Source organism: Xiphias gladius, chromosome 18 (genome assembly GCF_016859285.1).
Source record: "Xiphias gladius isolate SHS-SW01 ecotype Sanya breed wild chromosome 18, ASM1685928v1, whole genome shotgun sequence".
NCBI classification, from domain to species: domain Eukaryota; kingdom Metazoa; phylum Chordata; class Actinopteri; order Istiophoriformes; family Xiphiidae; genus Xiphias; species Xiphias gladius.
Window position 1 is genome coordinate 20247957 of NC_053417.1, and position 12418 is coordinate 20260374.

Consider the following 12418-nt stretch of genomic DNA (forward strand, 5'->3'; position numbering starts at 1 on the left):
AACCATGAGTCGAACGATGCAGAAAAGTGGATTAATTTAGCAACTGTTTGATAAATTAAATATATATATACATATCATGTTTAAAAACTGCTTAAGTGCTTATAGAGATGAAATCAGACTAATTTAGATTTAAAGCTTGTCCTTGTGGATGTTTACTGTGTTTGGTATTTCTAAAGGCAAACATTATTAGCTTCTTTCAAATTTGAAAAATGAACAGCATAAAAAAAGTGTATTAAAAGCTATTTGGTTTACAGTTTGAATTGTTTTTGACATCTTCCTACTTGAGCTTCTTACATAGATATTTGAGATAAACTGAATAATTTTTGAATCTCCAACCCAGTGAATGTGAATAAAAATCAATTAAAGTAATTCTCGGTGTATCAGAAGTTCATTCTCGGATGACAAATAGAATTATTCTGAAGAATTGAATTGTTTTGCAGACTAATAAATGAAAAAATACAAACAATAGGATGAAAGCAATTTGATTACAAATGAATGACAAATCCACAATAATCAGATTTGTGATTTTTTTTAGCTTGACATAATGGTTAACATAAGCGATGAGAATTACACTCTTAAAATTACTTGCTACAAACTTGCCAAAATTTCACTTCTAACTTCATTTTCTGCAGATTTAAAGGCATAACAATCCGTAAAGTATAATCTGGAGCTTTGAAGTGTGCACTGACAAACAGTCGGCAAGTGGTGGTGGGGATTGAAATTTGGACTACAGAAATGCCGGTTATCATGAGAAACGTTAACACTTTTATGGCATAAAAGTCCTGAATATCTGGCTCAGCTCTGAGTTATAATTGAATCGCTTTTAATTGAATATAATTTAAAAGTATTCATTCTGATGGTTTTTGTTTTGGATCTGGTGTTGGGGTTTGCACTAGACTCCTAAGTTACTGTGCACAACTGGCTCATCAAATAGTTTACACCTGAGAAACTGCCACACAAAAGGAGACAGCAGTTTCCGTACGCATAAAACGTGTGTGTGGAGAGAGACGAAGGGTCCATCATCGGCATCACCCAATGGGATGGAGCCATGACATGGAGCTCTTTAAATGCAAGCTTTTGCAGAAGCCTGCAAACCTTTCTCACCACACTGCCCCTGCTAATCCCCTCCATTCAACCACATCACTATGGAAACTGACTGGATGTCTCACCCTTGCTGCCTAACTTGTGCCATGCAGCCATGTCCGCCACTAACATGGAGGTCGTGCAAAAAAGATGCTGGCTGATCATTGTTCCACTACACGCCACGTCTCCATGCCGTGACATTATAGGATATTATTGGCTGCCATATTGATGCAGAACCATTACGTTAATGTGTTTTGAAATCTGGAAGATGGCTCAGACCTATGCACGAGTTAGGACTTGAGCCTTTAAAAGAAAAACTTGGCTGTGTGTTTGGGAGTTTGAGGTGGATGGAGCAAATTTTCATATTCCTGCGCCTGCTACCTATTTCATTTCTTTGCCTTTCCTGTGGCAAAATTGCAGGAGAATATTTGTCATGGTTTTAAAAGGTTTATAAGCTTCAAAGCTGAGGGAGCTGGTCGTCCAACCCATCAGTGAGACCACGCAATCCTTCCAGCACTGACAAGAATGGGTTGGAGCATGTGGACAAAATTCCCCAGCTAAGCTCCCAATTCAGAGCTTTTACATAAAGCTTGGAGAAGCACATTTGCATTTGCCATTGAAGTCAGCTTTAATCCATCCCAAACTACTTCTTCAACCCCCTCAACATCTTGGAGAAGAGCTTCGGTAAATGCTAATTACTGGAGAAAGATGGTTATAATCACCCGCGCCTTCCGTCTGGCCAGTGCTTACACCGATAGCCTGAGATAAGCAGGAATCAGCTGGAGAGCAGAGTCCACAGGTAAACACGACCTAAGCATTGGCAAGTGGAAATAAATGTGAATGCGCTACACGCATCTTGAGATAGTCCCAGTTTAAACCTTCTGAATTAAACCAGGAAAGCAGACTTTTTTTCGCACTTTTTTTTGCTTGTTGCTGTCATCTCATATATTTTCATAAAAATGCCAAAAGCATGCCCAGGACAGGAATTACCTGCCTGGGTGAGTTTTTGTCCCAAAGCTGACCCTGATGAAACTGCTCTACATTTAATGGTGTTTAATTAGATGTTCCTCTGCACTTAAATTGCTCCAGTTATTCCCGATACCCACTTACTGCTGCATGATCATTTATTTATTTCCTCATTTTTTGGTCAATTAATCACCAATTCTATTATAACAAACAATAAAAATGTCTATTACAAGTTAATACAGGTGGAGTCTTCAAACTACTTATTTTGTCTGACCAGCACTCCAAAAACTCAAAGGGAATAAACTGACACAAACGAATGAATGAATCCGAGATAAGCAGGGAAACTTCACATTGGCGCGCAGGATCTCCAATGAGTTTGGGACATGCTGAATAACTGACCTAAAGTGATTATCAAGACTCAGGCCTATATTTATGATATCTATATAAACCTATTGGGTAAATCAAAATTTTATCTATCGTATACTACTGGACATATTTCCAGTGCTTATAGTCTCACTTGTTTTAAGTGACAATAAACCCAGTTATTTCGTCAGGAGAGGAGAAATGAATCAGATGAGTATATGAGGGGTTGGATGAGAAACAGATTTATTGCCATAAAAAGAAAAAAGTATATATTTGTAAAGTAATATTTTGTTTGTTTATTTATCACTTCCCCAGAATTAATTGTCATTTGTGTAACACAGCAAATAGTGAACTATGAAATAAATAAATTATGTCCTTAATAAATAATTGATAAGTAATTTGTTCTTACAAATTCACATCTAGCACTGCAACAATCAACACTATTTTAACATTTATGAGGGTGTGCTAGGACCAACTCGTTTGTTGTTGAGACAGATATTGTGTTGATCCTGTCTCAGTGAAGAAAAGAGCATCGGGACTGATGTGTTTGGCCAACTAAAACATTTTTCAAGAACACAGGTTTTGGGCAAATTCATCTTTTTGAAGCGGCAAGGACAAGCTTTACCCGACAGAGACACACAGTGTAATGTGCATTTTTATTTAATTTATTCAGCTTTGAAAAATGCTAGGAAGGATGAGGCCCCACACACGTTTAGAAACCAACGCCAAATCACGTCCCCAGTGTAAAGCCATAAGCTGTTAGGTTTAAGAAATTTTCTTTTTTAGGAAATTCTAAAGGTACCTGTTTTAGACAACCCTTAAGGTTTAGACTATATATGATCACATGAGCTATTAAAATTAACATTGGTGTTAGATTTTGCAGTGTTCAGTATCGGAGTATTGTAACCTACCTTTGCCACTTTCTCTGTGCCATCTGCCATGAGGCTAGTGTAGCTACTGTCCTTAAATTATATTAAAGATTGTTTCATTATTCAATGACACTTGATACAGAGTTGCGTACACTAAACTTTGACTGGAGAGTATAACATGAATTTGCAGAATCAAAGATTCACAACTCTTTGAAAGAATCACAAATACTGAATGAAAAATAACAACCAGTAGAATGGACTTGCATGAGTGTCACTGTGAGACTGTTCTTAGGCACAGTGGTGCCTTGAGCTAAATGCTAATGTCAGGATGCAAACCTGCTCACAATGGAGACTGTCGTCCTGTAAAAAAACAACCGACCCCATAGGTCATCTGTGTAAGCAGCTTTTTATGTTACGTTTTATTGTTAGGTGACCTCTAGTGGCTGTGCTAATAATGATTGGAACAAGGGAGAAGTCAAGTGACGTAGTATATATAGCAACCAAGTCCGTGTTAGGAAGAATTTGGGGTTGACTATCAGGTTCACACGGGCAACCTTTGTTGTTTATTTTATCCATGACCGTTCCACAACCTTAACTACATGTTCACTACAGTAACCATGATGACGAACGTCCCGTTACCTTCCTTTAACTTCCTAAAGGAAGTCCTTATTTTAACACAAGCTGCAATTTTTCCAAAACCTAACTAAGTCATTTTTGTTCCCAAACCTAACCAAAGATGGGACAAATGATCTATATGGTCGTTTAGGTTGGACGACAACGATGATGCTAACATGCTGATGTTAAGCAGGTATAATGATTGTGACAGTTCTATAGCTTAGCGTGCATGCTAACATATGCTAATTAACACTAAACACTAATAGTAGCTAAGGATTATGGGAATATCATTAAACTTTGACCTGCTGGTGGTACTACATGAAAAGTCAGGGGATCACCAAGCTCAATAGGATTTCCCGTCTTGGCACCATGAATGTCTGCAGCAAATTTCATGGCAATCCATTCAACAGCTGCAAAGATATACTAGTAAAAAGCAAAAAAGGCCAACTGCAGGTGGTGTTAGAGGAAAAGTTAGGAAATCACCAAACTCATCCTCTGGGGATCACGAATGTCTGTTAAAAATTTCAATTTTCAATGGCAAAAAGTGGTGGACCAACCGACTGACCCAGCCATCCCTAGAGCCAGACCGCCAGTGTAGTTCAAAACTGCACCTGAGCCTCAGTATTTTGTTCACATTCTGTGGAGATACAAAGAGGCTGTCTAAACAATTTCCAAAGCTCCCTGCCACAGCAGATCCACAAGCGCAATAATCCCCACAAAAATCATTCAAAATACAACAGGGCACATTACAAAATATAGAAAAAAACCATCAAAAGAAACCTTTGATGCAGGTTATATATATATATATATATATATATATATATATATATATATATATATATATATATATATATCTGACATATATATAATCCAACGTTCCTACTTTCCAATGAGCTTTTTGACTTCCCAAAAGAAATGTTAATGACATCCACTTTATACATGAGGCTTTGCCTCAGGGGCCTCCTGACCCCTTGGGTCCCTGTGCCTGGTAGGACTGTTCAGTAATTAATCCATGCCCACGAGGCTGCTAGAATTACATTATAAGTAAAATGGAAAATCACATTGATTCATTACAAGGGCAATATTTAAATGTAGCATATTTCTTCCAAAGTGGGGTACAGTGCGTTGTTGACATTACGTTTTTGCCTTATTTTCATTTCGAAGCTTATGCAGTAAAATCTTACCTAGACGAACCAGTAAAACTTGAAGAAATAGTCAACGCTTGTGGGAGAATTATTATAATTTTTTAAATTTTGCAGTGAGACAGTGAGGGCCTTGGTTGGTCTTTTGCAGGGAATAAGTGGTTTCAACTAGATCTTCATGTAGAAAAACCTAGAAAGTAAATACAATTCGAAAATAAAAAAATATCCTCAAGAGAAAGCTCTTACACTGCAAGTCGTGTTAAACAGATGATACCAACTCTGGGGCCGAATCATGGGACCCCTGACTCTCTAGTTTGAAACAGTTCCCTAGTTTAGAAACTATACTGTGTTGGCAACCTGTCAATTGCCTGCAAAATTAACTGGCACTCGACAAAAAGGCTAACCCACTCGTTGTGTGTTCTTTTGGTTATAAGATGTGTTATTGTACCTCTGGCCCATAACAGTGCAGTGTCTGTTTCTCACCAATGGTGTTGGCTGCTCTTCTTTGTCAGTTTGACATAATAGTGCTATAAGCTGTAGAACACAAATCCCAAACTTGTCAGATTTATCAGCCCTCAGCCTCCACAGAGGAAAACCCATGACCTGCCAGTCTTGCTTTTGTGCTTTGGCTGCTAGTTCTAACTTATTTCCTCCATGGTTTCCCATGTCTCCCCATGGCACAGTAAACTGTACAAAGTAAACCGCATTTTATTTAGAGAGCACTGGATTTTCCATGGGCACACACTAGTGGTGGACTGGAAAATGGATTTAAAGTTGGCCAATTAATCAGTGTGATGAGTGTAATAGCGCATGGGCAGATATTCCATTAGGGACTTTACCACTGGGGGCATTACAGAGTTCCAGGATTTTTTTGGATATTTGTCAGCATCTTTTTTGTTTTGCTTTAACACACCCTGTAGCCATAGTTCCCATCCCTAGCTTCACTTTTCTGTTGTACAGATTACCTTGTATTTGACTGTTCTTCATTGATTTTTTTGAAGAACCTTTAGGTTTTGTGCTTCTTTACATGTAAATAGCAAGTTATTTTGTGTAACAGGATTGTTAGTTATTTTTTTTTTTCTCCTTATTGCATGACATTTTTTTGTGGTCTCAATTAGAGCAGAAAAGCTTTGGTGCCTTTGCATATAAGTATGGATGCATTAGCACTAAGATGTGAAAAAATCTAAGTATGCAGGATAAATGCAAGTCCCCAAAGACATTTTAGGACAGAGACACATTCACATTAGAGCTGCAGTTACATCAAAAGCTGCCATTTTAATTACAAGTAAGATTTTCTTTCTTGTATGTAACTAGTGACTGAGCTAAATGATACTATTTAACCTTTTGCACTGCATCGGGATAAAGAACATGGATCACAGCTCGCTTTATGGGAGAAGCTGTGGAGACCTGTTAATACACTGCTGTCACTGTAAGACATGACATGCATGAGGACAAACCCATAGGTTGAGAGTGTTTCTCACATTCCTGATCATGTGCGTGTGACTGTGCGCGAGTGTGTTGGTGTACGTATTTAGACATCTGGAGATGGCAGATGAGCTTGTGTGACGAACCCATTGTGTGTATGTGTTGTGTGGATGCGTGTTGTGTGTTCTGATTGAAATGTGAATGATCATTGCAGTGTATGAGCAGTGATACAACACCTCCAATGTATCCATCCCCTAAAATGGAACAGATGCATGAGCAAGGGATGAAGCCACTTAATTTAGTTGTTGGCAATGGCATCAGGAAACACTGACCTTTCGTTGGTTCCTTGAGGCCATGAAGTGAGTCACATGACAGCCGGATATTTACAGTGCCTCTCGTCACTGGCCTTGTCAAATCACAGCACACTTCACTGAAGTCTAGTAGGCCCTAGGCGGGACTTCAGCTACGCAGACAGATGCAAAGGTGTTTTTTTCCCCCCTCTTTTAGCCCAAACGTCCTGCAACCCTGAATAACACAGAAGAACATGAGGGCATTAGGGTATGTGCATGTATGTTAGTGTGTGTTTGTGACAGTTTGTGTGAGCGTGTTTGCATATAAAAGCAGGAGAGAGAGAGCGTGAGACATACAAGGGGAGACACAGACTGTCTGCAGGACCAATGAATTTCAGGCCAATTTATCTTATGAATGAGTCTCTGGAGGGCATTCATCCCCAGACAGTTTCATGAATTGTATAACAAATAAAACTGTACTGCTGGACCCACATCTCACAGAGGGCAAAGCTGGAGTCGTCCAAAGTTGAAATCAGAAGGTTTTTTTTATCTGTAGCTGTTTGATTTATGAGATTCCACTGAAACAAGAAATGCACAATATGATAAAATTAGGCACGCATCAAGGTTCTGCCAGATTCCATTACTATTGTTTGCCTTAACATTGTCTCAAGCCAGATATTCTTGGGGAAAACAGAGATGTACATCTCTCGTAGCAGATCTCACAGTCTGACTTGCTACCGAGAGGGAACTGAACAAGTCAGTAGCAGTTTTGCTCATTGGTAGCCCCAAATGGCTGTATTAAGGAGTTTAAAACCAATAAATAGGGTAGCATGATTTTGATTTCCCTTTCTAGCAAAACTGACAAAATATTCAAAACCAAAATTAAATTGATAATTTGACGGGAATGGGACGCTTTCCTCTGTTTCATGAAGTAGGCTGATTATATTGGTGTATTGTGACACAGAATCTTACCTGCCGCAGCTTTAATGCTGACAGTACGTTCTAGGCTCCAACAGTGTGGGAGCCAACATTGTCTCTTGGACACAGCTCACAGAGCCAAGATCAGTACTGGCCAATAGCAAATACTAGGGCAGAAATACATTAGCAGGGCCTCATGCTGTACCTAGCTAATGAGAACAAGTCTCCGTGTTTGCTGCTCTGCAAGGCTGTACTTAGTCACAGCAATGCTTTGAGCTAAATGCTAATGTCAGTAGTCTAACATGCTCACAATGACAATGTTAACATCCTGATGTTTAACAGGTATGTTTACAATGTCCAACATATTACTTTTGTATGTTACCATGCTGACGTTGGTTAATTAGCACTAACATAAAATACAGTTGAGGCTGATGGGAATGTTATTAGATTTTAATGGACCTAAAGTCATTGGTAGACCTGAGGATGATGCTGGATGAAGAGGCAGGGGATCACCAAAATTTCACAACACAAATGTCTGTGAGAAATTTTTCGGCAATCTATGCAATAATTGTGAAGACATTTCACCCAAAACCACAAATGTCAACCTGCTGGTGGGGCAAGAGGAGAAGCACGGACTCACCAAAGTCATTGAGATACTGTACATAGTGTGGTAGGCATGAATGTCAGTGCAAAAATTAGTGCTAATCCATCAAGGAGATGTAGAGATATTTTCCTGGATATGAGAAAACTTTGCTAGCGCTAGAGGAAAAGTCAGGCGGTCCCCAAAGTCATTCGGATTCATCCTCTGGAAAACATTGATATCTGTACTACACAGTAATTTCATAGCAATCCTTCCAAAGGTTGTTGACACATTTCACTTAAAAAAAAAAAAAAAGTACACTTTTTAAAGTTACCTGCATTTTTATTTATGGAATCAAGTGTGCACTTTCGTGGATTTCCAAAGTCTATGTTTTGACAAAGGAAATAACCAGTTACTTCATAGGGGATCTACTGCGATGCATTCTCCCAAGTGGCCTTCATACCTGTGGATGTGCCATTCAACACTGATTTTCATACAATTTAATAATTATTTTCACATGTTAATGAGGACGCTCATGTTTAATATTTAATGTATTTAATGGTAAAAGATCATTCCTTATATTAATGTTGCTACTTGATGTACTACATTTTATTACTAGATTAGATGGGTTACAAGATTTTTCGTCACCCTTCTCCAGAATCTCAGTACAGAAATGTGGTACTTAAAATGTGGACCCGCTTTCTCGCAATATACTCTCAATAGAGCTGACTTTTAAATGCAATAATGCTGAAGTTAAACTGCTGTTTGTTTTGCTTAGAATTGTTTGAAACATTGTCAGAAACTCTGAGAGCCCTATATATATATATAGATATATATCTATATATATATAGATATATAGAAAATATCTATATATATATAGATATATATCTATATATATATAGATATATATATATTTCATTTGCCAAAAAGTCAATCACAGACAAAGATGTACAGTATTTTATCCTACATAGTTTGGAAGTGTCCAGGTGATAAAACAATGTTAAGTTTGTTTTTCGAGCTGTTAAAGAGGACTCTGTTTCTCCAGGATCCCAAACAGAACATTAGGATTAACTCTACTTCAGTTGCTTGCATGAGTTATTAACCTTCTTAACTTTATAATACGAATTATATTAGTTTATATTTTGTATATTTTATATCCACTGTAACAGCCTACGTCTTTATCAACAGTTGTAACAGCGACTGTTTAGTATCCCTTACTAAGCCAATATAGGAAGAGCTTTACAGAGATGCAAAGATAAAATCTTGACTGCTCCTTTTGCTGCCACATAAGATAAACACATTTTCTCTCTCGCTTGAAGGGAACTTCATTTGTCATATATCTGAGATGAAATCTTTTCTGGGTGTCTCACACAATATAACAGAGGTTGGTGGTGGGGGTGGGGGGATTAGTAGTTTGGGTAAAAAGGGTGGTAGGCGACTTGGTGGTCCAGTGGACTGGAAAACGCTGCCCCCTGGCAGAAAGTTAGTGCGTGGCTTTATCGGCGCTGGAGCTGCTGTGGCCACTGGCTCATTAGAGCTTTGATGTAAGGAACACTGGGTAACGCCAAGTGCCTCAGTGCGACGAGTTTCCGAAATGAACCACTGAACGCAGTGAAGCAAAGGGAAAACTACCCTCTCCCTCATCTCCAAAGACAAATCCCTCAATTTGGGTTAGACATTTTCACTAATGAGAAAATGGGCTTCCAAAGCACTTACTGCACAGGCTGAGATGCTTTCACAGTGAAAGAAGCAATGTGTATCAATCAATCACATGCAGAGCATTCACAGCCTACCACAACAGGAGCTGCTGACAGGTTGGTCATCAATGAAAGAAGGCAGAGGGAGACAGAGAAATTTATAGAGAGACGAAGGGAGTAAAGAATAGAGAGAAATACAGGGGCTGACAGGCTCAGCTCCCCTCCTCCCCTCCCCTCAGCAATCAAGGAGGTGAGGACACAGAGTGGAGGAGGAGGAGGAGAGAGCGTAGGACCTATGCTTCAAGCTCAGCTGCACCTCAACTCAATCATTTTATCACACGAGCATTTAAATTGACACGATGTATGCTTTGTAGAGTAGGAGATCTTCACAGAGGTAGTCCAGCTATTTCATTACAGCCAGCATGGGATGTTACGCCTCGGGCATTTTGACATATTGCACACGTAGAGTCTATAATGTTTTGTGCAGGAAAAGATTTTGGTTGATGATTGAAATGAAGCCTTTCAAATAGCAAGTCAGTCAGATAATTATCACTATGTTAAATAGTGAATGTGAATGCTTGTGCAACTTCAAAACAGTTCACATAACCTGGTTAGATACAATTACAAAAGAACTGATTTCACACCTCGGTCTGAATACTGAGATACAATGCCGAATGTATCTCAGTATTCAGACCGAGGTGTGAAATCATCAATCATTTGGACTTGTGGATTTAGTTCATTTGCATGAATGGCTCTGGTGCACAAATAACAATTGTTAACCCTAAGTGTGACCTCCCCACATGTGTATTGATTTTTTAATGTGTAGATGTACACGTAGAAGAGGCAAAGAATAGAAAATAAGACAGTCACTCTGAGGACAAAATGTGGTGGCAGGGAGGCAGAGAGGGAGGTGGAGGGGGAAATAGCCCCGCTCATCTCCTCTCATTTTCTGTCCGCTACTACCCAGCAGAGTTTCTATGGCAACCCCTCAAAAAGCGGTGCGCGGTGAATTGTGGTTTTTAGATGCGCTGTCTGATTGCGCTGTGTGGAGGAGATGGCTGGCTCTTTCGTCAGCCTTCCTATGTAAGAGGAAATTGGTGGAGAGTTCCAATCAAACAGCACTCCATATGCTTTCTTTCATGTGTGTGCCAGTCTTTGGTTCAACAGCGTGTGTGTGTGTGCGTGTGTGTGTGTGCGTGTGTGTGCATGCTCAAGAAAGCTTTACATTAGAATCTAGTGCCCCCTGCAGAGCTGCTCACCACTCTTGGCACCCAGCAGACTGCACTCAGCTCCCCAAATGAATCTGTCTGGCTGACCATGTAGACTCATCAGTATGCTTTGGGCTTCAGCTGACGGAGTCAGGGCCACCGATGACGATTCATTTCTGTCCTGAATTCCAGCAGCAAGGCACAATGCAGTGCTGTGTGTTTTGATTATGAAATTTTGACGAATGACTGAGAAAACACACAAGGGCAACCGGCATAAAATCAATTTGCCTCAATCCCCAACCCCTCCCCACCTTGCCGACAGTCCATTTCCATGGAGGTACAAACCCGTGCGTGCGACTGATGAGCACAGATGTGAGGTCTTTGTCGGGAGATCTGTGTCTTTATCTGTGTAAGAGTAGGACATGTATGTTGCTGAATGTGAGCCCCCCCCCGTTCTCTCTCTCTCTCAGTGGCTGTATGATGCTTGTAAGCTGTGCCATTCCCCATTAGCATCCCATTATAAACCAGCATGATCACTCGTCACTTAGAATGCCTGCACCAGCATGCTCTGTGTGTGTGTGTGTGTGTGTGTGTGTGTTCATGTGTGTTTGTGTATGTGTGTGTGAGCTTTTTGTGCGAACGTGTGCGTGAATCACACAGTCAAGTGATTGAGATGGCCTTGTTTCAAAAGAACATGGGAAAAAAAATGCTGCAATGTCTTGCGCTGTGTGTACAATTCAATTTAAATGTGTCTGCAAGTGTTTGGTTTTTGTTTGACCCAGATTTCTAACCTACCCCACTGTTGATAAATTGGATATCCGGAGGCAGCCTTGTGCAACAATTTAATTTAGTTGATATGTAGTGAACAGCACCCTCTGCTGACTTAATATGTGTCTCACCTGAAGGCTAAGCGTTGGAATCTTCATGAATCATGTTGAGTGGGAATTGCCTGAGTTGTTTTCCTCATAGGCTAAATTTAATGTGTGTGACTTCAGAATCATTGTGCATGTGATATAAATAAATGCAAGTATACTTTATATGGTTAAATATTTAGATAAAATAATATTTTCCGTTTAAAGGATTGATTCAACTAAGTTACAAAGACTAATTTTTTCACTTAACTCTAGTGGGTTTTAATTGTTTTACTTGCCTCGGTTTAGAGACAGCTGTCTCTGAGGTTCCTACCTTCACACCAATTATGACGGAGGTAAAAGGAATTTTGTTTCTCGTACTCACATCACTGAATATTTTAGATTTATAAA